The sequence below is a fragment of the Pristiophorus japonicus genome, chromosome 7, assembly GCF_044704955.1.
Source record: "Pristiophorus japonicus isolate sPriJap1 chromosome 7, sPriJap1.hap1, whole genome shotgun sequence".
NCBI classification, from domain to species: domain Eukaryota; kingdom Metazoa; phylum Chordata; class Chondrichthyes; family Pristiophoridae; genus Pristiophorus; species Pristiophorus japonicus.
In genome coordinates, this window is record NC_091983.1 from 6,969,458 (window position 1) to 6,996,608 (window position 27,151).

General features: G+C 50.9%; 1 protein-coding gene across 1 annotated transcript in view; it reads right to left on the bottom strand.

Moving 5' to 3' along the window:
- The window catches only part of b3gat2 (beta-1,3-glucuronyltransferase 2 (glucuronosyltransferase S)), a 161,320-nt gene that overhangs the window by 51,484 nt on the left and 82,685 nt on the right, over positions 1 to 27,151 (bottom strand). The gene's annotated exons all lie outside the window — the stretch shown is intronic.

The window sequence follows — 27,151 nt, forward strand, 5'->3', positions numbered from 1 at the left end:
ACCCGGACGCCAGGCCAGTACACCACAAGGCCAGAGCGGTGCCATACGTGATGTGAGAAAAGATAGAGGGAGAATTGGACCGCCTGCTGAGGAAAGGCAGCATCTCGCCAGTCGAATTCAGTGACTGGCCGAGCCCGATTGTGCCGGTGCTCAAGGCGGATGGGTCGGTCAGGATATGTGGTGATTACAAGGCCACCATCACTCCAAGACTAGTACCCACTACCGAGAGCAGAGGACCTCTTTGTGACGCTATCCAGTGGTAAACTGTTTTCAAAATTGGACCTGCCTCAGCTTACATGACCCAGGAGCTGGCGAGTGAGTCGAAGAAGCTGACCACCATCACAACACACAAGGGATTGTTTGAGTACAACAGATGTCCGTTCGGGAAGTCGATTCCAAGGACAGTGATTTTTCAAGATGACATCCTCATCACGGGTCGCGATAGTGAAGAACACCTCCACAACCTGGAGGAGGTGCTACGCAGACTGGACCGGGTAGGTCTGTGACTGAAAAAGGCGAAATGCGTCTTCCTAGCTCCAGAGGTAGAATTCCTGGGGATGAGGGTAGCAGCAGATGGGATCAGACCTACTGTGTCCAAAACGGAAGCGATCCAGAGAGCACCCAGACCCCATAACATGATGGAGCTGCGTTCGTTCCTGGGGCTCCTGAACTATTTTGGTAACTTTCTTCCCAAATTGAGCACGCTGTTAGAGCCGCTACATGTGCTGCTACGCAAAGGTCGCAAATGGTTCTGGGGGGACAGCCAGGAAAGGGCTTTTGATAGAGCACGCAATTTGTTATGCTCCAACAAACTGTTAACGCTATATGACCATGTAAGAAACTTGTGTTAACATGCGATGCGTCGTCCTATGGGGTCGGGTGTGTGTTGCAGCATGTTAATGCCAAGGGTCAGTTACAGCCAGTAGCTTATGCCTCCAGAAGTCTGTCCCAGGCAGAAAGGGGCTACGGGATGCTAGAAAAGGAAGCGCTTGCATGTGTATATGCAGTAAAAAAATGCACCAGTACCTGTTTGGCAGGAAATTTGAGCTGGAGACAGATCACAAACCCCTAACGTCCCTTTTGGCCAACAACAAGGCCATAAATGCAAATGTGTTGGCCCGCATACAGAGGTGGGCACTCACGTTAGCCGCCTATGATTATACAATTCGGCATAAACCGGGCACCGAAAACTGTGCCGATACACTCAGCAGGCTCCCACTAGCCATACCGAGGGAGCAACCGAGCATGCTGCTGAGATGGTCATGGCTGTTGAAGCTTTCGAAAGCGAAGGCTCACCCGTGACAGCCCGTCAGATCAAAGTCTGGACAAATAGAGACCCGCTATTGTCTTTAGTCAAGAAATGTGTCCTGAATGGGGACTGGGCAGCCACGTACAGGGCATGCCCTGAGGAATTTAAACCATTTCACAGGCACAAGGATGAACTCTCGATTCAGGCCGATTGCCTACTATGGGGAAACCGAGTAGTCATGCCCCAGATGGGCAGAGAGGCATTCATCCGAGAACTCCACAATGAGCACCCGGGCATTGTCATGATGAAGGCGATTGCCAGGTCACACATTTGGTGGCCAGGGATAGATGCAGACCTGGAACTTTGTGTTCACAGGTGCAACACGTGTGCCCAGCTGGGGAACCCCCCTTAGCCCCTGGTCCTGGCCCGCCAAGCCATGGTCACGCATCCATGTGGACTACGCAGGTCCTTTCATGGGAAAAATATTTTTGGTTGCAGTAGATGCTTACTCCAAATGGATTGAGTGTGACATTCTCAATTCAAGCACATCCTCTGCCACGGTAGAAAGTTTACGAATAATGTTCGTCGCCATTGGTCGACCGGACGTCTTGGTCAGCAACAATGGCCCGTGCTTTACAAGCATTGAATTCCAGGACTTCATGGCAGGAAATGGTATCAACCATGTCAGAACGGCACCGTTCAAGCCGGCCTCAAACAACCAGGTGGAACAAGCAGTGCAGATAATCAAACAGGGGATGCTCGGAATCCAAGAGGGTTCCCTACAAAGCTGCTTATCACGCCTCCTGTTGGCCAATAGATCCCGACCACATTCGCTCAAAGGGGTTCCACTCGCAGAGCTGCTAATGAAAACAACGCTCAAAACCAGGTTATCCCTTATACACCCAACCATGAAAGAAATTGTTGAGAGCAGGCGCCGGTTACAATGTGACTACCATGGCGGGAATGCGAGAGCGTGATGTATTGATGTTAATGAGCCTGTCTTTGTCCTCAACTACTCTGCAGGGCCCAGATTGCTCGCAGGCACTGTGATTGCCAAAGAGGGGAATAGGATTCTGGTAGCTAAACTTACCAATGGACAAATCTGCCGCAAACACGTGAATCAAACAAAAAGGAGGTTCAGCAACCCCATAGAAGAAGCAGAGGAAGAACACGATGTAGAGTGAACTTCACCACAGGTGACCGAACACCAGAACCAAGTGGAGGAGAGCCCAGTCACTGTGGGCAGTCCGGACAGGCCTGAGGCACCGCAAACAGCAGACACTCAGGCCAGCGCCCAACAACCGGAGCCCCAACTCAGACGCTCTACAAGGGAGCGTAAACCACCAGAGACTTAACCTGTGATCCCAATAAGACTTTGAGGTGGGAGGTGATGTCATGTATTTAACTGTCATTGTAATCCATGTATAAACTGACCTAAGTTGTGCACCGTGAGAACACTGACCACTAGGTGGTGAACTTGTGGGAGACACTCCGAACCTGGACTTTCAGGTATAAAAGGGGAAGCTCCACCCATCTTCTCCACTTCAGTGCTGGCTAATAAAGGTTACTGGTCACAGAGTGACCTTCTCTCTCGTATGGGCCTCGTGTGCATTTGTACTGTAGTAAGGACATATCAAGGGTGACTGGGGAGAGTGTGTGACTGGGGAGAGAGAGTGACTGTGGAGAGTGTGACTGTGGAGAGTGACTGGGGAGAGTGTGACTGAACAGAGTTTGTGACTGGGAGAGTGTGTGACTGGGGAGAGTGTGACTGGGGAGAGTGTGACTGGGGAGAGAGCGTGACTGGGGAGAGAGCATATCTGGGGAGAGTGCGTGACTGGGGAGAGTGCGTGACTGGGGAGAGAGAGTGACTGTGGAGAGTGTGACTGTGGAGAGTGACTGGGGAGAGTGTGACTGAACAGAGTTTGTGACTGGGAGAGTGTGTGACTGGGGAGAGTGTGACTGGGGAGAGTGTGACTGGGGAGAGAGCGTGACTGGGGAGAGAGCATATCTGGGGAGAGTGCGTGACTGGGGAGAGTGCGTGACTGGGGAGAGAGCGTGACTGAGGAGAGAGCGTGACTGGGGAGAGAGTGTGACTGGGGAGAGAGCGTAACTGGGGAGAGTGCGTGACTGGGGAGAGTGTGTGACTGGGGAGAGTGCGTGACTGGGGAGAGAGCATGACTGGGGAGAGAGCGTGACTGGGAAGATAGACAGATTTTTGAACGATAAGAGAGTGAAGGGTTATGGGGAGTGGGCAGGGAAATGGAGCTGAGTCCATGATCAGATCAGCGATGTCTTATTAAATGGCGGAGCAGGTTCAAGGGGCCAAATGTCCTACTCCTGCTCCTATTTCTTATGTTCTGTATTTATACTCCCATTGCGGATCAAAATAAATGAATCATTGTGAGGCGTGTTGTGGCTGCGGATTGATTGCATGGGATTCAATTCCAGACTGGGTTCCAAATATGGGCTGGGGGAAGTATTTGGATACAGCAACAGATGTCCGTTGACAGACTGGTAGCTTCAAGTGCTGTTTTATTTTGCTCAAAGATTCTGCAGACTTGCCAAGTGTCATTCATAGTGGTTGAAAAAGTGTTGCTTATTTTGATGTGAGTCACTTGGGAAAATATACATTTCTGTGTGCGCTTGCAGTCTGCGTTACTGTTGCTGACCATAAATTTCACTCCTAAAAGTTCGCTCATGTTGACAGCTCGCCTTGTATTTTATTGAAAGGGATCATTTGCATTGTGTAAAATGAACTGTCGAGTAGAACTATGTGTAGAGTAGAAGAGTAGGGTCTCTTGCACCTCCGCAACTTTAATCACTCCACCATTAGCAGCCGTGCCTTCAGCTGCTGAGGCCCCAAGCTCTGGAATTCCCTCTCTAAACCTCTCCGCCTCGCGACATCTCTCTCCTCCTTTAAGACGCTGCTTAAAACCTTGACCAAGCTTTTTGGCCACCTGTCCTAATATCTCCTTATGTGGCTCGGTGTCAAATTTTGTTTGCTAACGCTCCTGTGAGGCGCCTTGGGATGTTAAATGCGCTATATAAATGCAAATTGTTGTTGTATACCTTACAAGTCATCCACGAGCCTCTCATACCATCTGTGACATCTCCCAATATAGAAGGTCCAGACTGCAGTGTGACAGCACGATCACCCCGCCGACACATCCGGAAATGGGTTAGGTGTGTGTGTGTGTGTGTGTGTGTGTGTGTTAAGTGTAAGATCTCCGCAACATCCTGCAAATCCCCTGGGAGGATAGACGCTTCAACGTCAGTGCTCTCGATCAAGCCAACATCCCCAGCATCGAAGCACTGACCACACTCGACCAGCTCCATTGGGCGGGCCACATTGTCCGCATGCTCGACACAAGACTCCCAAAACAAGCGCTCTACTTGGAACTCCTGCAAGGCAAGTGAGCCGCAGGTGGGCAGAGGAAACGTTTCAAGGACACCCTCAAAGCCTCCTTGATAAAGTGCAACATCCCCACCGACACCTGGGAATCTCTTGCCAAAGAGCGCCCTAAGTGGAGGAAGAGCATCCGGGAGGGCGCTGAGCACCTCGAGTCTCGCCGCCGAGAACATGCAGAAAACAAGCGCAGGCAGCGGAAGGAGCGTGCGGCAAACCAGACTCCCCACCCACCCTTTCTTTTAACCACTGTCTGCCCCAGCTGTGACAGAGACTGTAATTCCTGTATTGGACTGAACAGCCACCTGAGAACTCACATTTAGAGTGGAAGCAAGTCTTCCTCGATTTCGAGGGACTGCCTATGACGATGGTGATGTTTTTAAGTGATATATCAGATATGGATCCCATTATTTTTATTGCCTCTCCCCTCGGCATTGCCACCTCTGTTGGCCAAGAGATGTTAGATGAGCATGATACGCAGTTGTACCGGGGTGTTGCTAATCAGGAAACATATTGTTGCTGAAAACTTCTGCTCCTGGCGATGAGCATCGCCCACTGGGAATGCCCATTGGGAATCAGGAGTTGGACGCCAATGTACTCCACACAATTTACATTCACTCGCCTCCGCCCCGGAATTTCTGAGATGTGCTCCCGTTTGACAAAGTTCTACGATGGGAGGGCAAATCTGTAAAATACAGATGGTTTGAAAGCCAGCTATTTCAGGGCCTGAGTCTGTCTGTAAATTCTCCAGTTCAGTGACCTTTAATCAGAGCTCATAACGTGCGCTGTTATTGTTGGTAAAGGTGAGCATTTCACACTGAAATTATTGCGGCTGCAGACTATATGGAACAAAGCAGCAAACCCACTGGAGCTGATATTGGTGACGTACGAACAATGATGGACAGGTGAAGACCTTGTGGTCTGTCCAGCCCGTCCTACACAATTGTGACACCTTGTGTATCACAATATATGTACACTCCACCAATGTTCCCTGTTGTTTCTTTGGCCCTTTGCGGGCCATTCAAAATATCGGGCATGCGTGCTTTTTACATTGAAAAGCCGACTGCGCGACTTACAGGGGACACTGTACTCCACCCCACCCAAAACCATGTGATCTCCTGGGATATTAAAAAAAAACCCCGGCCAATTCAGGGAGAGACAAATCTGGGAAATTCCACTTTGACCCCCCCCTCCTCATGGTGATCGAAACTAGACCAGGAGATAAACCAGTGATCCCAGTGATGTATCTGTCCAGGTACGCTCCTGCGCTCTCACAGCAAGAATGTGAAAGGTTGGCTAAGCTGGAGGGGTCAGAAGCTCACCTGAAGGACGGAGTCGATGGCCAGGGAACTGAATTTGTGCCGGGGGCCGAAGGCAAGGCCTTCTGTCTTCCCAATGTTTAGCCAGTGACCAAAGTTGCTGCGTGGCCATGCAGTAATCTCAAAGGTCCTGGGCAGGCAGCTCATTGAAAGTACCATGCTTCAGCAGAAATTTAAAGAAAGAAAGACTTGCATTTATATAGTGCCTTTCATGATCACCGGAAAAGGTAGATCATTAATATGATCGAAGATCTACTTATTGCAGAGCCATTAGGATTATAGAATCATACAACACAGCATTTGTCCCAATGATGGCTCTTAGAAAGAGCTGTCCAATTAGACCCACTCACCTGCTCCTTCCCCCAAGGCCCTGCAAATTTTTCCATTTCAAGTATATCTCCAATTCTCTTTTGAAAGGGAATGCTATAGCTCAATACTGTGAGCTCGGGAGTAAGTTCCACGATTGCACACTTTCAGCAGGGAGCTGTTTTGAACAGAGTCTTGGGTTAGAAAATCTCTGTTACTCTGCACAGTTCTGGTCCCCATATTACAAAAAGGATATATAGGTACAGGAGAAGGTGCAAAATCTTTTTACATGGTTAATACCAGAACTGAAAGGTTATACCTATCAGGAAAAATTGATCAGGCTGGGGCTCTTTTATCTGGAAAAGAGAAGACTGAGGGATGACCTGATAGAGGCCTTGAAGATTATGAAAGGGTTTGATCGATGTAAAGAAGAAACATAGAAACATAGAAAATAGGTGCAGGAGTAGGCCATTTGGCCCTTCGAGCCTGCACCACCATGCAAAATGATCATGGCTGATCATGCAACTTTAGTACCCCATTCCTGCTTTCTCTCCATACCCCTTGATCCCTTTAGCCGTAAGGGCCACATCTAACTCCCTTTTGAATATATCTAACGAACAAGCCTCAACAACTTTCTGTGGTAGAGAATTCTACAGGTTCATAATTCTCTGAGTGAAGAAGTTTCTCCTCATCTCAGTCCTAAATGGCTTACCCCTTACCCTTAGACTGTGACCCCTGGTTCTGGACTTCCCCAACTCGGGAACATTCTTCCTGTATCTAACCTGTCCAATTCCATCAGAATTTTATATGTTTCTATGAGATCCCCTCTCATTCTACTAAATTCCAGTGAATAGAAGCCTAGTCGATCCACTCTTTCTTCATATGTCAGTCCTGCCATCCCGGGAATCAGTCTGGTGAATCTTCGCTGCACTCCTTCAATAGCAAGAAAGTCCTTCCTCAGATTAGGAGACCAAAACCGTACACAATATTCAAGGTGTGGCCTCACCAAGGCCCTGTATAACTGCAGTAAGACCTACCTGCTCCTATACTCAAATCCTCTCGCTATGAAGGCCAACATGCCATTTGCCTTCTTGCCATTTGACATCACAGCCAAGGGAGTAAGTGATTGGCTAGTGATTGGTGAGTAGTTTTTCTTTTTTCTCTTCTATAACAGTGAGTAAACTTTAGCATTGTTGTTGCTAATTTAAGTGTATCTAAGGGTTAAGTCATGGCAGGAGAGCTCAGTTACGTGATATGCTCCTCCTGTACCATGTGGGAACTCAGGGACACTTCCAGTGTCCCTGACGACTATGTGTGCGGGAATTGTATCCGCCTCCAGCTCCTGACGGTCTGCGTTGCGGAATTGGAGCTGAGGGTGGATTCACTCTGGAGCATCCACGATGCTGAGAATGACGTGAGTAGCACGTGTCGCGAGTTGGTCTTACCACAGGTGAACGATCCACAGCCAGATAGGGAATGGAAGTCCAGCAGGAAGAGCAGTGCAAGGAAGGTAGTGCAGGGCTCCCCTGCGGTCACCCCCCTGCAAAACAGATTCACTGCTTTGAGTACTGTTGAGGGGGAAGACTCATCAGCGGAGGGCAGCAGCAGCCACGTTCATGGTACCGTGGCTGGCTCTGCTGCACAGGAGGGCAGGAAAAAGAGTGGGAGAGCGATAGTGATAGGGGATTCAATGGTAAGGGGAATAGATAGGCGTTTCTGCGGCCGCAACTGAGACTCCAGGATGGTATGTTGCCTCCCTGGTGCAAGGGTCAAGGATGTATCGGAGCTGGTGCAGAGCATTCTGAAAAGGGAGGGTGAACAGCCAGTTGTCGTGGTGCACATTGGTACCAACGATATAGGTAAAAAAAGGGATGAGGTCCTACGAGACGAATTTAAGGAGCTAGGAGCTAAATTAAAACGTAGGACCTCAAAAGTAGTAATCTTGGGATTACTACCAGTGCCACGTGCTAGTCAGAGTAGGAATCGCAGGATAGCGCAGATGAATACGTGGCTTGAGCAGTGGTGCAGCAGGGAGGGATTCAAATTCCTGGGGCATTGGAACCGGTTCTGGGAGAGGTGGGACCAGTATAAACCGGACGGTCTGCATCTGGGCAGGACCAGAACCAGTGTCCGAGGGGGAGTGTTTGCTGGTGCTGTTGGGGAGGAGTTAAACTAATATGGCAGGGAGTTGGGAACCAATGCAGGGAGACGGAGGGAAACAAAGTGGAGACAAAAGCAAAAGACAGAAAGGAGATGAGTAAAAGTGGAGGGCAGAGAAACCCAAGGCAAAAAACAAAAAGGGCCACTGTACAGCGAAATTCTAAAGGGTCAAAGTGTAATAAAAAGGCAAGCCTGAAAGCTCGGTGCCTCAATGCAAGGAGTATTCGGAACCCAAGAGAGGGCTCTGAGCTAGTTAGAGTGGGTGAGAGCTCAGATGAACAGGACCCCAAGAAAGAATGCAAAAGGCAGGAGGCAACAGAGCAGAGTAGCACTGGGGTAAGTGTAAACCACAAGGTGATAGGAAGGGACAATATGTATGAATATAAAGGGGCTGCAGGAGGGGTCAAAAGTAAAAATCATGGTTTAAAAACTAGTATTAAAACACTCTACTAAACGCACGCAGCATTCAAAATAAAGTAAATGAGTTGACGGCACAAATCATTACAAATGGGGATGATTTGGTGGCCATTACAGAAACATGGTTGTAGGGTGGCCAAGACTGGGAATTAAACATACAGGGGTATCTGACGATTCAGAAAGATAGACAAGAAGGGAAAGGAGGTGGGGTAGCTCTGTTAATAAAATATGTTAATCAGGGCAGTTGTGAGAGACGATATTGGCTCCAATTAACAAAATGTTGAATCATTGTGGGTGGAGATTAGAGATAGTAAGGGGAAAAAGTCACTGGTCGGTGTAGTGTATAGGCCCCCAAATAATAACTTCACGGTGGGGCGGGCAATAATCAAGGGAATAATGGAGGCATGTGAAAAAGGAACGGCAGTAATCATGGGGGATTTTAACCTACATATCGATTGGTCAAATCAAATCGCACAGGGTAGCCTGGAGGAGGAATTCATAGAATGCATACGGGATTGTTTCTTAGAACAGTATGTTACAGAACCTACAAGGGAGCAAGCTATCTTAGATCTGGTCCTGTGTAATGAGACAGGAATAATAAATGATCTCCTAGTCAAAGATCCTCTCGGAATGAGTGATCACAGTATGGTTGAATTTGTAATACAGATTGAGGGTGAGGAAGTAGTGTCTCAAACGAGCGTACTATGCTTAAACAAAGGGGACTACAGTGGGATGAAGGCAGAGCTGGCTAAAGTAGACTGGGAACACAGACTAAACGGTGGCACAATTGAGGAACAGTGGAGGACTTTTAAGGGCCTCTTTCATAGTGCTCAACAAAAATATATTCCAGTGAAAAAGAAGGGCGGTAAGAGAAGGGATAACCAGCCGTGGATAATCAAGGAAATAAAGGAGAGTATCAAATTAAAAACCAATGCGTACAAGGTGGCCAAGGTTAGTGGGAAACTAGAAGATTGGGAAACTTTTAAACGACAGCAAAGAATGACTAAGAAAGCAATAAAGAAAGGAAAGATAGATTACGAAAGTAAACTTGCGCAAAACATATAAACAGCGAGTAAAAGCTTTTACCGATATATAAAACGGAAAAGAGTGACTAAAGTAAATTTTGGTCCCTGAGAAGATGAGAAGGTGAATTTAATAATGGGAAATGTGGAAATGGCTGAGACCTTAAACAATTATTTTGCTTCGGTCTTCACAGTGGAAGACACAAAAACCATGCCAAAAATTGCTGGTCACGGGAATGTGGGAAGGGAGGACCTTGGGACAATCACTATCACGAGGGGGTTAGTGCTGGACAGGCTATTGGGACTCAAGGAAGACAAGTCCCCTGGTCCTGATGAAATGCATCCCAGGGTATTAAAAGAGATGGCGGAAGTTATAGCAGATGCATTCGTTATAATCCACCAAAATTCTCTGGACTCTGGGGAGGTACCAGCGGATTGGAAAGCAGCTAATCTAACGCCTCTGTTTAAAAAAGGGGGCAGACAAAAGGCAGGTAACTATAGGCCGGTTAGTTTAACATCTGTAGTGGGGAAAATGCTTGAAGCTATCATTAATGAAGAAATAGCGGGACATCTAGATAGGAATAGTGCAATCAAGCAAATGCAACATGGATTCATGAAGGGGAAATCATGTTTAACTAATTTACTGGAATTCTTTGAGGATATAACGAGCATGGTGGATAGAGGTGTACCGATGGATGTAGTGTATTTAGATTTCCAAAAGGCATTCGATAAGGTGCCACACAAAAGGTTACTGCAGAAGCTAAAGGTATGAGGAGTCAGAGGAAATGTATTAGCATGGATAGAGAATTGGCTGGCTAACAGAAAGCAGAGAGTCGGGATAAATGGGTCCTTTTCAGGTTGGAAATCGGTGGTTAGTGGTATGCCATAGGGATCGGTGCTGGGACCACAACTGTTTACAATATACATAGATGACCTGGAAGAGGGGACAGAGTGTAGTGTGACAAAATATGATGGTGACACAAAGATTAGTGGGAAAGCGGGTTGTGTAGAAGACACAGAGAGGCTGCAAAGAGATTTAGATAGGTTAAGCGAATGGGCTAAGGTTTGGCAGATGGAATACAATGTCGGAAAATGTGAGGTCATCCACCTTGGGAAAAAAAAACAGTAAAAGGGAATATTATTTGAATGGGGAGAAATTACAACATGCTGCGGTGCAGAGGGACCTGGGGATCCTTGTGCATGAATCCCAAAAAGTTAGTTTGCAGGTGCAGCAGGTAATCAGGAAGGCGAATGCAATGTTGGCCTTCATTGCGAGAGGGATGGAGTACAAAAGCAGGGAGGTCCTGCTGCAACTGCGCAGGGTATTGGTGAGGCTGCACCTGGAGTACTGCGTGCAGTTTTGGTCACCTTACTTAAGGAAGGATATACTAGCTTTGGAGGGGGTACAGAGACGATCCACTAGGCTGATTCCGGAGATGAGGGGGTTACCTTATGATGATAGATTGAGTAGATTGGGTCTTTACTCGTTGGAGTTCAGAAGGATGAGGGGTGATCTTATAGAAACATTTAAAATAATGAAAGGGATCGACAAGATAGAGGCAGAGAGGTTGTTTCCACTGGTCGGGGAGACTAGAACTAGGGAGCACAGCCTCAAAATACGGGAGAGCCAATTTAAAACCGAGTTGAAAAGGAATTTCTTCTCCCAGAGGGTTGTGAATCTGTGGAATTCTCTGCCCAAGGAAGCAGTTGAGGCTAGCTCATTGAATATATTCAAATCACAGATAGATAGACTTTTAACCAATAAGGGAATTAAGGGTTACGGGGAGCGGGCGGGTAAGTGGAGCTGAGTCCACGGCCAGATCAGCCATGATCTTGTTGAATGGCGGAGCAGGCTCGAGGGGCTAGATGGCCTACTCCTGCTCCTAATTCTTATGTTCTTATGTTCTTATGTTCACCGCCTGCTGTACCTGCATGCCAACTTTCAATAACTGATGTACCATGACACCCAGGTCTCGTTGCACCTCCACTTTTCCTAATCTGTCACCATTCAGATAATATTCTGCCTTTCTATTTTTGCCACCAAAATGGATAACCTCACATTTATCCACATTATACTGCATCTGCCATGCATTTTCCCACTCACCTAACCTATCCAAGTCACCCTGCAGCCTCTTAGCATCCTCCTCACAGCTCACACTGCCACCCAGCTTAATATCATCTGAAAACTTGGAGATATTACACTCAATTCCTTCGTTTAAATCATTAATGTATATTGTAAATAGCTGGGGTGCCAGCACTGAACCTTGCAGACCCCACTGCCTGCCACTCTGAAAAGGACCCGTTTATTCCTACTTTTGCTTCCTGTCTGCCAACCAGTTCTCTATCCACATCAGTACATTACCCCCAATACCATGTGCTTTAATTTTGCACACTAATCCCTTGTGTGGAACCTTGTCAAAAGCTTTTTGAAAGTCCAAAGACCCTACATCCACTGGTTCTCCCTTGTTCACTCTAATTGTTACATCATCAAAAAATTCCAGAAGATTTGTCAAGCATGATTTCCCTTTCATAAATCCATGCTGACTTGGACCGATCCTGTCACTGCTTTCCAAATGCGCTGCTATTACATCTTTAATAATTGACTCCAACATTTTCCCCATTACCAATGTCAGGCTAACCGGTCTATAATACCCTGTTTTCTCTCTCCCTCTTTTTTTAAAAAGTGGGGTTACATTAGTTACCCTCCAATCAATAGGAACTGATCCAGAGTCTATAGAATGTTGGAAAATGACCATCAATGTGTCCACTATTTCTAGGGCCACTTCCTTAAGTACTCTGGGATGCAGACTATCAGGCCCTGGGGATTTATCGGCCTTCAATCCCATCAATTTCCCTAACACAATTTCCTGACTAATAAGCATTTCCTTCAGTTCCTCCTTCTCACTAGACCCTCGGTCCCCTCGTATTTCCGAATTTGTTCAATTGGTCTGCCATTTCTTTGTGCCCCATTATAAATTCACCTGATTCTGACTGCAAGGGACCTACATTTGTCTTCACTAATATTTTTCTCTTCACATATCTATGGAAGCTTTTGCAGTCAGTTTTTATGTTCCCTGCAAGCTTACTCTCATACTCTATTTTCCCCCTCCTAATTAAACCCTTTGTCCTCCTCTGCTGAATTCTAAATTTCTCCCAGTTCTCAGGTTTGTTGCTTTTTCTGGCCAATTTATATGCCTCTTTCTTGGATTTAACACTATTCCTAATTTCCCTTGATAGCTACAGTTGAGCCACCTTTCCCGTTTTATTTTTACGCCAGACAGGGATGTACAATTGTTGAAGTTCATCCATGTGATCTTTAAATGTCTGCCATTGCCTATCCACCGTCAACCCTTTAAGTATCATTCGCCAGTCTATCCTAGCCAATTCACATCTCATACCATCAAAGTTACCTGTCTTTAAGTTCAGAACCCTAGTCTCTGAATTAACTATGTCAATCTCCATCTTAATGAAGAATTCTACCATACTATGGTCACTCTACCCCAAGGAGCCTCGCACAACAAGATTGCTAATTAATCCTCTCTCGTTACACAACACCCAGTCTAGGATGGCCAGCTCTCTTGTTGGTTCCTCGAAGTATTGGTCTAGTTTCTACTTGTGGGGGGAGACCAAAGCTAGGGGCTATTGTTATAAGATAGTCACTATAGCCAATAAGGAACACAGGAGAAATTTCTTTGCCCAGAGAGTGCTGAGAATGTAGAAATTGTTATCACAAGGATTAGTTGAGGGAATAACATAGCTGCATTTAAGGGGAAGCTGGATAAGTACATGAGGGAGAAAGGAATAGAAGGATGTGCTGATGGGGTTCGACAAAGAGGGCTGGGTGACGGCTCATGTGGAGCATAAACACCAGCACAGACCAGTTGGGCTGAATGGCCTGTTTCAGTGCTGTACACGCTGTCATTCTATGTAATGCTGTTACCCCATCTCTGGCCCGCTCTGCTGCCGAGCATTGAATTCGCCCTACTGGGTCCTTTAGTTTAAGAGTAGCAAGTCTTCAGATTTGGAAGAATCTTATCTTGAGGGACCAAAACACAAGGAATATCTGCCAACTCCAGTCATTCCTTGATTTCATTTTAGAGATGAACTCAGTATCCAAATGGCATCCTACTTAAAGGGGAATGAACAATTGAGATATGATATGACGGAGCATCAAAGTGGATCTGCACGCACATTAATTTATCACCAAGATATCCACAGTGGAACGAGCGGTACAAACAGCAAAATCTCCAACGACAAGCATAAAGGCAACTCGGGCAATGTCGAAGAATATGAATACACGTAGACAATAAAAGGGAAGCAGCACGGTGCAGAGATTAACAGACAGGAGACCGAATGTTCCACTGTCTACAATTTATTCAGAGCAGAATCTCTGTGACAGCTGGGACAGACAAGATCAGGATTACACTAGGGGAGTGTTGCTGATGAAGTACAAGAACAATGGAGGAAAACACAGGTCTTGAAGACAGTCAAGGACAGAAGGACTGATAAAGTCTCCGATCACCAGTGAGAAGATGGATGTGGTGAAGTCAGACTGAGGAGGATAGGGGAGAGCTGCAAGCCTCATTATCCTAATAGCTAGTCAAACACGGGTACCATACATCTCAATAAGCACAGGGACAACACGGAGGGAATGAAGGACTGATGCAGAGAGAATGTCACCTGCTCCACAACTGATGAGATTCAGGCTCTCAGGGGATTGTCACAAGACCTGGAACTGTGAGATTGTATTATGTTGTAATTTACCAATGATTTGCAATGTCCATTTGTTGATAGCTAGTTTAGATAAGGGGTGTACCACTGCCTGGGCAGTCAGCTATCAGAGTGCATCACCCACCCGCCTGTTGTAGAGCCTGCCCGCTTTTCGTTCAGTTGAAATCGACAGAATCCAGGTCAGCTTAAGTCGAATATTATCGTACAGGTTCCGAGAGTGGAGCCCCGTGGTGCACAGGTTAAGCCGCTATGTGCAGGTGTGCACCTGTAACACTGGCCATCGTGCACAGATCGGAAAACAGTGATGTTGTCGTCAAGCATTTGAGCAACAGGCCGACTTCTTGCTCTCAATATTTTCAAAGAGGCAGGAAGGTAAAACTCAAATGTATGTCAGGACTGGTGTCAGCTGTGGCTCAGTGGGTAGCACTCTTGTCTGTGAGTCAAGTCCTGCTCCAGAGACCTGAGCACAAAAATACTCCAGTGCAATGCTAAGGGAGTGCTGCACTGTCAGAGGTGCCATCTTTCAGATGAGACATTAAACTGAAGCCCTGTCTGCTCTCTCAGGTGGATGTAAAAGATCCCATGGCACTATTTCAAAAAAGAGTGGAGGAGTTATCCCCAGTGTCCTGGGGCCAATATTTATCAACATCACTAAAACAGATAATCTGGTCATTGTCACATTGCTGTTTGTGGGAGCTTGCTGTGCGTGAATTGGCTGCTACATTTCCTAAATTACAACACTTCAAAAAGTGCTTCATTGACTGTAAAGCGCTTTGGAACGTCCGGTGGTCATGAAAGGCGCTATAGAAATGCACATCTTTCTTTAGGTGGTGGGGCTCTCCGCTCTCTCTAGTGCAAGATTCCAAGCCACAGGGCATTTCATTACTTCTGTTCAGTCTCAATGCGCGATTTCAATCAGTTACCTCCACGGGCATCATTGTGACACATTGCGTCATTAACAGGCCCACTGGCACCATCCATCGGTCTCTGCGGGGTCTGTAACAATATCCACTCCAGTCGGAAAGACTTTTTTTAATGACTTTTATTACTGCAAGGTTGTTATGAGTGGAAACTGTGTTCAGTGTCATGCACGTGAGAAATGATGCACACTGCTTTTCATTGTTCCCCAGTGAAGTACATGCTATTGACAATCACTAGTCATGTATCACTTCAAACCATAATTTGCAAACTGGATCAGCAGCCTCACTCTAATGGCTCGTCAAGCATGAAACTGAGACTGCTCTGTCAGTGGATAGCAAAACATGCATTTTATTTGCCACAGTGATTATTTATTATATCCTCCCCACCCCAAATATTCTCTCCTGAATGTACTAACTCATTCTGGCTCACAGTCTGCTAACCTCAACCAATGGCACAATCTTCATTTCTGAGCCTGGAGAGTGAGTGTCCTTCTGACTTCTGACCCCTGTTTCTGATCTGAAACTTTAGTCACTGTAACTCACAACCTTTTGAATGCGGTGGGGTAAAATAATAATTTGCAGGGAACAAGACTGAAAGAGGTTGAGAGAGAAACAGCTCTAGGTGCTATTGTGCTCAGATCACTGAAGGTTCGGGACCAATGTAGAGAATCTGTATATCAAGCCAATAGAATCAACAGAACCATTCAGTACAAATCAAAGGACACCACTCTGTCATTATACAGGTCACTGTTTAGACCGCATGTGGAGCACTGCAACCAGTTTAGGTCCCCTTACATGATGGGTGATATAGTGGCCTTGGAAAGGTCATGAGAATGATTCCTAACTTAAAGATTCTAGGTTACTCAGACAGGGTTAAGGAGCTGGGTCTATTTCCTTCAGAGCAGCGTAGACATTGAGGTGAACTGATAGAGCTACATAAAACAATGAAAGGGCTGGATAACTTCCCTATAGATTATTCCAGTTTGATAGATTGGGGACAGGAGTTTAAAGTAACTAAGACTAGGAATAGACTGGCTGTTGGGTGGATCTTCTGTTCCCAGAGAGTAGTGAGCCTCGGGAATGTGTTGCCAGTTGGTCTGGTGGGTGCTGACTCTGCACGCCTTCAACCGGGTTCATGACTGGGGGCAGACATCGCATCATGTAGAAGGTAAGTGTCTTTACAGATAACACTTGGTCCATTAAAACCAGCCAGCAGGAATTGTCATGCATTATATATATGTGTGTCATCATCATCTTGGCAGTCCCTCGGAATCGAGGAAGACTTGCTTCCACTCTTAAACTGAGTCCTTAGGTGGCTGAGCAGTCCACAGTCCCTGCCAATAGGTGGGACAGATTGAGGGAAGGGGTGAGTGGGACTGGTTTGCCGCATGCAAAATGGAGGAGAAGGGGCCGAACACTTTGAGTCTCTATGTCGGGAGCACGCAGAAAACAAGTACAAACAGCGGAAGGAGCGTATGACAAGTCAAGCACCCCACCCACCCGTCCCTCCAACCACCGTCTGCCCCACCTGTGACAGAGACTGTAGGTCCCGCATTGGTCTCATCAGTCACCTGAGAACTCATATTAGTGTGGAAGTAAGTCATCCTCGACTCTGTGGGACTGCCTAAGAAGAAGGAAGAAGAAGTCTCCTGCCACAACATATTATGGCCAAATATGTTTAGATAAACAAAAGACTTGCATCTATGAATTGGCTTTCAGGATTTACAGCCAATGAAGTACTTTAGAAGTGTAGTCACTTGTTGTAATGTAGGAAAAGCCCTGCCAATTTTTTGCGGACAGCAAGCTCCCACAAACAACAAGGTAATAATGACCAGACAATCCGTTTTAGTAACAAATCTATGGTGGTGAATTTCCCTGTGTTTCTCCCATCTTCTGCCATAACTTTGAGCGAAACCTCGTTTACATTATGTTAGAGCTGAATTCAAAAGGGCCAAAATGTAGAAACGTAGAGTCAAGCAGTCAGTCAGTTGATAACTTCCTGAGGATTAAGGTCATCAACAATGGAAACACAGAGAGATACTCTGTCTTCTACTGGGATCCAGTGATGCAGATCGCCACAGAGATTGACAGGGATGAAGGAGGTGGGCAGCCAGCCCCCTAAAGTCAGGCAGATATGCGACAGTGATGACAGATGTGAGTGTTCTCCCATGAATTAGACCTACTGGATGAGCTGGGCCCACCTCCAGGGATTTGTTCAGCAGTCACTGGGGCTCACAAGCATCAACAGCTGTTTCAGCAAAATACTTGTGTAATTCTGATGTGCAAAGACCAACAGTTCAGGCCCCCTATCTACTATTGGATTATGTCACTCAATGAGCTATTTTGTAGAACCACTTTGAAAGGCAGCCTGAGAGTCCAGGTAGCTAATGCCAGAGAGTTTTGATGAGTGTTGTTACTGCACCCATCGTGATCCCAAGAAAAGACTGGCTGGAGTTCCCACTCTCGCACATTTACCCGTAGGTTATCTGCAAGCGGAAACAGTGACATTCTCTGGGCCTGAAACTGATGCACTCACCGCCCACTGTCGTCCACTGCCGCCGATTCCATCCACTGTCGTCCACTGCCGCCCACTGCCGCCCACTGCCGCCCACTGTCGTCCACTGCCGCCCACTGCCGCCGACTCCATCCACTGCCGCCCACTGCCGCCCACTGCCGCCCACTGCCGCCCACTGCCGCCGACTCCATCCACTGCCGCCCACTGCCGCCCACTGCCGCCCACTGCCATCCACTGCCGCCCACTGCCGCCCACTGTCACCCACTGCTGTCTACTGCCATCCACTGCCGCCCACTGTCGTCCACTGCCGCCCACTGTCGTCCACTGCCACCCACTGTCGCCCACTGCTGTCTACTGCCATCCACTGCCGCCCACTGTCGTCCACTGCCACCCACTGTCGCCCACTGCTGTCTACTGCCATCCACTGCCGCCCACTGTCGTCCACTGCCGCCCACTGCCGCCCACTGCCGCCGACTGCCGCCCACTGCTGTCTACTGCCATCCACTGTCATGCACTGCCGCCCACTGCCGCCCACTGCCGCCCACTGCCGCCGACTGCTGCCCACTGTTGTCCACTGCCGCCCACTGCCGCCCACTGCCGCCCACTGCCGCCCACTGCCACCTATTGTGTTCCTAACACAGATGAGACTGCACAAAGTAACAGTGACCTCAGTCTTTAATAAGACACTCCAGAGTGAGGAACAGGCCTTAGGGGCCGACTTATATACAGTGCTCCCAAGGAATACTGGGATCCCTTGGGACTTCAGGGGATGAGCTCCCTGGTGGCAGAACATGGGAGTGCATGCTTCACAGATACACAACATCACTCCTCCACCAAAGTCAAAGTGAAAACTATTTACAAGGTGAGGCGGTCGGGAGCCTTTCTTTCCCTGGTGGACCGCCTCGGTACAAATGTCTGTTCTGGTGTGTTGGCTGTGCCCTCGCTGGGCTGGCGTGTTGTTGGCCTTGTAGGGCTGCTAGATGAGCCTGGCCTTGCTGGGCTGTTGGGCATGATGGGTTCGATTTCCTGGTCCGGGGTGGTGTCGTTGATCCTTTGGGTGGGTGTTGTGGGCTCGAAAAAGGTGGTATCCGCTGTGGGTTGTTCAGGGCAGTCTGTGAACCGCAGCCTCGTTTGGTCCAGCTGCTTTCTGCAAATTTGTCCATTGTCTAGTTTGACTACAAACACCCTATTCCCTTCTTTAGCTATCACCGTGCCCACGATTCACTTGGGACCATGTCCATAGTTTAGCACATACACAGGGTCATTCTGATCAATTTCCCGTGACACAGTGGCGTGATCATCGTTTACATTTTGTTGCTGCCGCCTGTTCTCTACCTGATCATGCAGGTTGGGGTGAACCAGCAAGAGTCTGGTTTTAAGTGTCCTTATCATGAGTAGCTCTGCCGGGGGCACCCCTGTGAGTGAGTGGGGTCTCGTGCGGTAGCTGAGCAGTACTCGGGACAGGCGGGTTTGGAGTGAGCCTTCTGTGACTTGTTTAAGGCTCTGTTTGATGGTTTGTACTGCCCGCTCTGCCTGCCCACTGGATGCTGGTTTAAACGGGGCCGAGGTGACATGTTTGATCCCATTGTGGATCATGAATTCTTTAAATTCGGCACTGGTGAAACATGGCCCGTTGTCACTGACCAGTATGTCAGGCAGGCTGTGGGTGGCAAACATGGCCCTCAGGCTTTCAATGGTGGCGGTGGTGGTGCTTCCCGACATTATTTCACATTCAATCCATTTTGAAAAAGCATCGACCACCACCAGGAACATTTTACCGAGAAACGGGCCCGCATAGTCGACATGGATCCTCGACCATGGTCTGGAGGGCCATGACCACAAACTTAGTGATGCCTCTCTGGGCGCGTTGCTCAACTGAGCCCACAAGCTGCATTGCCGTACACAGGACTCTAAGTCAGATACCGGGCCACCATACGTCGGATCTGGCTATCGCTTTCATCATTACTATACCTGGGTGTGTGCTGTGGAGATCCGGGATGAACGTCTCCCTGCCCTTTTTTGGTAGCACTACGCAGTTACCCCACAACAGGCAGTCTGCCTGAATGGACAGCTCGTCCTTTTGCCGCTGGAACGGCTTGATTGGCTCTTGCATTTCAATGGGGATGCTGGCCCAGCTCCCATGCAGTACACAGTTTTTCACTCGGGACAGCAGAGGATCTTGGCTGGTCCAAGTCCTAATTTGGTGGGCCGTGACAGGTGATTTATCATTTTCAAACGCTTCCATGACCATCAATAAGTCTGCGGGCTGCGCCACCATCAACAAGTTTGCAGGCTGCGCCATTTCCGCCCCCGTGGTGGGCAATGGTAGCTGACTGAGAGCATCCGTACAGTTCTCGGTGCCTGGCCTGTGGTGGATGGTATAGTTATACGCTGATAGCGTGAGTGCCCACCTTTGTATGTGGGCTGAGGCATTAGTATTTATCCCCTTGTTTTCAGCGAACAGGGATGTGAGGGGCTTGTGATCGGTTTCCAGCTCAAATTTGAGGTCAAAGAGGTACTGATGCATTTTCTTTACCCCGAACACACACGCTAATGCCTCTTTCTCAATCATGATGTAGGCCCTCTCGGCCTTAGACAAGCTCCTGGAAGCATAGGCGACAAGTTGCAACTTCCCCGCAACGTTAGCATGTTGTAATACACACCCGACTCCGTACGACGATGCATCACGTGCTAGCACAAGTCTTTTACACAGGTTATACAATACAAGCAGCTTGTTGGAGCATAAAATGTTTCTGGCTTTCTCAAAAGCAATTAATTGTTTTTTTTCCCCATACCCAGTTCTCACCTTTGCACAATAACACATGTAGGGGCCCTAAAAGGGTGCTTAACCCCGGTAGGAAGTTACCAAAATAGTTGAGGAGTCCCAGGAACGACCGCAGCTCCGTGACATTCTGTGGCCTGGGCGCGTTCCTGATAGCCTCTGTCTTGGCGTCTGTGAGCCGAATGCCATACGCCGCGATCTTTCTCCCCAAAAACTCCACTTCTGTTGCCATGAAGACGCATTTCGACCTCTTCAGCTGCAGCCCTACACGATCCAGTCACTGGAGGACCTCCTCAAGGTTTTGTAGGTGCTCGGAGGTGTCCCAACCCATGACCAATATGTCGTCCTGAAAGACCACCGTGTGTGGTACCGACTTGAGTAGGCTCTCCATGTTTCTCTGGAAGATCGCTGCAGCCGACCGAATTCCAAACAGGCATCTGTTGTAAATGAACAATCCCTTGTGTGTGTTGATGCAGATGAGGCCCTTCGAAGACTCCTCCAGCTCCTGCGTCATGTAGGCCGAAGTCAGGTCGAGCTTGGTGAACGTCTTGCCTCCTGCCAGCGACGCAAATAGGTCGTCTGCCTTAGGTAGCGGGTATTGGTCCTCTAGCAAGAAAAAATTAATAGTTACTTTATAATCACCGCAAATACTGACCGTGCCATCACTTTTGAGTACTGGAACAATCGGGCTGGCCCATTCGCTGAATTCCACTGGGGAGATGATGCCTTCGCGTTGCGGCCTTCCAGCTCGATTTCCACTCTCTCCCTCATCATGTGAGGTACCGCTCGCGCCTTATGGTGAATGGGTCGTGCCTCTGGGACCAAGTGGATCTGCACCTTCGCCCCAGAAAAGTTTCCAATGCCTGGCTCAAAAAAGGGAAGGAACTTTGTTATGAACCTGGGTACATGAGGCCTCATCGACATGTGATAGCACTCGGATGTCATCCCAGTTCCAGTGGATTTTGCCCAGCCAGCTCCTTCCAAGCAGTGTGGGGCCATCGCCTGGGACAATCCAGAGTGGCAGTTCATGCACCGTGCCCTCGTAGGTGACCTTGACCATGGCGCTGCCCAGGACAGTGATAAGCTCTTTGGTGTATGTTCTCAGTTTGGTGTGGATGGGGCTCAGGGCTGGTCTGAGTGCCTTGTTGCACCACCGTCTCTCAAACATCTTTTTACTCATGGTGGATTGGCTAGCGCCAGTGTCTAGTTCCATGGCTATGGGTAAGCCATTCAATTTTACATTTAGCATTAGAGGTGGACATTTCGTCGAAAATGTGTGCACCCCGTGTACTTCAGCATCTGCCTCCTCTCTCTGAGGCTTGAAATTGCTTTGATCCACCATGGACCGATTTTCCTCTGCCACATGGTGGTTAGCAGGTTTTGCAGAGCTTGCAGCTCGTTTGCAAGCTCATTGGAGGTGCCCCATTGTTCCACAGCTCTTGCAAACATACCCTTTGAAGCGGCATGAATAGGCTGAATGGAAGCCTCCACAACGCCAACAAGGTGTGAATTGCCTTGCATTCATCATTTGTTGGGGACTCTGAGCCATCTGGGTCACCTGAGGCCTGCTGGAAGTTGCAGACTCATGGGTTCTGCCCTGTACATTTCTGCTCGCAAACACAGTTCCAGTTAATTTATGAACATTGCTAGCACTTGTGTGCTGAGAGATTTGTTTGGTGTTATCACTGGTGGACATAAACGCCTGTGCTATCGCTATGGCCTTACTGAGGGTCGGTGTCTCTACAGTCAATAGTTTTTGTAGGATGGTCTCATGGCCAATGCCCAGTATAAAAAAGTCTCTGAGCATTTGCTCCAGGTAGCCATCAAACTCACATTGTCCTGCAAGTCGCCTTAGCTCGGCGACGTAGCTCGCCACTTCCTGACCTTCAGATCGCTGGCACGTGTAGAACCGATACCTCGCCATCAGCACGTTCTCCCTCGGGTTAAGATGCTCCCGAACCAGTGTACACAGCTCCTCATACGACTTATCTGTGGGTTTCACCGGAGCCAGAGGATTCTTCATGAGGCTGTAGGTCGGTGCCCCACAGACCGTGAGGAGGACCACTCTCCTTTTTGCAGCGCTTCCTTCTCTGTCCAGCTCGTTGGCTACAAAGTACTGGTCTAGCCGTTCGACATAGGCTTCCCAGTCCTCACCCTCTGAGAACTTCTCCAGGATGCCCACAGTTTGCTGCATCTTTGCATTGGATTCGTATTCTTGTCGCCAGTTATTGTGTTCCTAACACAGATGAGGCGGTACACAGAGAGGTTAAAGTAATAGTGACCTCAATCTTTACTCCAGAGTGAGGAACAGGCCTTAGGGGCCAGTTTATATACAGTGCTCCCAAGGGATGCTGGGATCCCTTGGGACTTCAGGGGATGAGCTCCCTGGTGGCGGAACATGGGAGTGCATGCTGTACAGATACACAACACCGCCCACTGCTTCCGACTACCGCCCACTGTCGCCGACTGTCGCCCACTGCCGACCACTGTCGACCACTGTCGACCACTGTCGCCCACTGTCGCCCACTATCACCCACTGCCGCCCACTGTCGCCCACTGTCGCCCACTGTCGACCACTGTCGACCACTGTCGCCCACTGTCGCCCACTGTCGACCACTGTCGCCCACTGTCGCCCACTGTCGCCCACTATCACCCACTGCCGCCCACTGTCGACCACTGTCGCCCACTGTCGCCCACTGTCGCCCACTATCACCCACTGCCGCCCACTGTCGCCCAATACTGCCCACTAACGCCCACTGTCGCCGACTGTCGCCCACTACCACCCACTGTCGCCGACTGTCGCCCACTGTCGCCGACTGTCGCCCACTGCCGCCCACTGCCGGCCACTGTCGCCCACTGTCGCCCACTGCCGCCCACTGTCGCCCACGGTCGCCGACTGTCGCCCACTGCCGCCCACTGTCGCCCACTGTCGCCCACTTTCGCCCACTGTCGCCGACTGTCGCCCACTGTCGCCCACTGTCGCCCACTATCGCCCACTGTCGCCCACTGTCGCCCACTGTCGCCCACTATCGCCCACTGTCGCCCACTGTCGCCCACTATTACCCACTGTCGCCCACTGTCGCCCACTGTCGCCCACTATCACCCACTGCCGCCCACTGTCGCCGACTGTCGCCCAGTGTCGCCGACTGTCGCCCACTGCCGCCCACTGTCGCCCACTGTCGCCCACTACCGCCCACTGTCGCCCACTGTCGCCCACTGCCGCCCACTGTCGCCCACTACCGCCCACTGTCGCCCACTGTCGCCCACTGTCGCCCACTATCACCCACTGCCGCCCACTGTCGCCCACTGTCGCCCACTGTCGCCCACTATCACCCACTGTCGCCCACTGTCGCCCACGGTCGCCCACTATCACCCACTGTCGCCGACTGTCGCCCACTGTCGCCCACTATCGCCCACTGTCGCCCACTGTCGCCCACTGTCGCCCACTATCACCCACTGTCGCCCACTGTCGCCCACTGTCGCCCACTGTCGCCCACTGTCGCCCACGGTCGCCCACTATCATCCACTGTCGCCCACTACCGCCCACTGTCGCCCACTATCACCCACTGTCGCCGACTGTCGCCCACTGTCGCCCACTACCGCTCACTGTCGCCCACTGTCGCCCACTACCGCCCACTGTCGCCCACTATCACCCACTGTCGCCGACTGTCGCCGACTGTCGCCCACTATCACCCACTGTCGCCCACTGTCGCCCACTACCACCCACTGTCGCCCACTACCGCTCACTGTCACCCACTGTCGCCCACTGTCGCCCACTGCCGCCCACTGTCGCCCACTACCGCTCACTGTCGCCCACTGTCGCCCACTGTCGCCCACTACCACTCACTGTCACCCACTGTCGCCCACTGTCGCCCACTGTCGCCCACTACCGCTCACTGTCGCCCACTGTCGTCCACTGTCGCCCACTGTCGCCCACTGTCGCCCACTACCGCTCACTGTCGCCCACTGTCGCCGACTGTCGCCCACTATCACCCACTGTCGCCCACTGTCGCCCACTGTCGCCCACTGTCGCCCACTACCGCTCACTGTCGCCGACTGTCGCCCACTATCACCCACTGTCGCCCACTGTCGCCCACTGTCGCCCACTGTCACCCACTATCACCCACTGCCGCCCACTGTCGCCGACTGTCGCCCACTGTCGCCCACTATCACCCACTGTCGCCCACTGTCGCCCACTGTCGCCCACTGTCGCCCACTATCACCCACTGCCGCCCACTGTCGCCGACTGTCGCCCACTGTCGCCCACTATCACCCACTGCCGCCCACTGTCGCCCACTGTCGCCGACTGTCGCCCACTGTCGCCCACTGTCGCCGACTGTCGCCCACTGTCGCCCACTATCACCCACTGCCGCCCACTATCACCCACTGTCGCCGACTGTCGCCCACTACCGCCCACTGTCGCCCACTGTCGCCCACTGTCGCCCACTGTCGCCCACTATCACCCACTGTCGCCCACTGTCGCCCACTGTCGCCCACTATCACCCACTGCCGCCCACTGTCGCCCACTGTTGCCGACTGTCGCCCACTGTCGCCCATTACCGCCCACTGTCGCCCACTGTCGCCCACTGTCGCCGACTGTCGCCCACTGTCGCCCACTGTCACCCACTGCCGCCCACTGTCGCCGACTGTCGCCCACTGTCACCCACTATCACCCACTGCCGCCCACTGTCGCCCACTACCGCCCACTGTCGCCGACTGTCGCCCACTGTCGCCCATTACCGCCCACTGTCGCCCACTGTCGCCCACTGTCGCCGACTGTCGCCCACTGTCGCCCACTATCACCCACTGCCGCCCACTATCACCCACTGTCGCCCACTGTCGCCCACTACTGCCCACCACCGCCCACTGTCGCCCACTGTCGCCCACTGTCGCCCACTGTCGCCCACTGTCGCCGACTGTCGCCCACTGTCGCCGACTGTCGCCCACTATCACCCACTGCCGCCCACTATCACCCACTGTCGCCGACTGTCGCCCACTGTCGCCCACTGTTGCCGACTGTCGCCCACTGTCGCCCACTACCGCCCACTGTCGCCGACTGTCGCCCACTGTTGCCCACTGTCGCCCACTGTTGCCCACTACCGCCCACTGTCGCCCACTGTCGCCCACTGTCGCCCACAGTCGCCCACTGTCGCCCACTGTTGCCCACTACCGCCCACTGTCGCCCACTGTTACCCACTGTCGCCCACTGTTGCCCACTACCGCCCACTGTTGCCCACTGTCGCCCACTGTCGCCCACTGTCGCCCACAGTCGCCCACTGTTGCCCACTACCGCCCACTGTCGCCCACTGTTGCCCACTGTCGCCCACTGTTGCCCACTACCGCCCACTGTTGCCCACTACCGCCCACTGTCGCCCACTGTTGCCCACTACCGCCCACTGTTGCCCACTACCGCCCACTGTCGCCCACTGTTGCCCACTGTCGCCCACTGTTGCCCACTACCGCCCACTGTTGCCCACTACCGCCCACTGTTGCCCACTACCGCCCACTGTCGCCCACTGTTGCCCACTGTCGCCCACTGTTGCCCACTACCGCCCACTGTCGCCCACTACCGCCCACTGTCGCCGACTGTTGCCCACTGTCGCCCACTGTCGCCCATTACTGCCCACTACCCCCCACTACCGCCCACTGTCGCCCACTGTCACCCACTACCACCCACTGTCGCCCACTGTCGCCCACTGTCGCCCACTACTGCCCACTACCGCCCACTGTCGCCCACTATCGCCCACTGTCGCCCACTACTGCCCACTACCGCCCACTGTCGCCCACTGTCGCCCACTGTCGCCCACTACCGCCCACTGTCGCCCACTGTCGCCGACTGTCGCCCACTGTCGCTGACTGTCGCCCACTGTCGCACACTGTCGCCCACTGTCGCCCACTGTCGCCGACTGTCGCCCACTACCGACCACTGTCGCCCACTGTCGCTGACTGTCGCCCACTGTCGCCCACTGTCGCCCACTGTCGCTGACTGTCGCCCACTACCGACCACTGTCGCCCACTGTCGCCCACTGTCGCCGACTGTCGCCCACTGTCACCCACTGTCGCCGACTGTCGCCCACTACCGCCCACTGTCGCCCACTGTCGCCCACTACCGCCCAGTGTCGCCCACTGTCGCCCACTGTCGCCCACTGTCGCCCACTACAGCCCACTACCGCCCACTGTCGCCCACTGTCGCCCACTGTCGCCGACTGTCGCCCACTACCGCCCACTGTCGCCCACTGTCGCCCACTACCGCCCACTGTCGCCCACTGTCGCCCACTGTTGCCCACTGTCGCCCACTGTCGCCCACTGTCGCCCACTACTGCC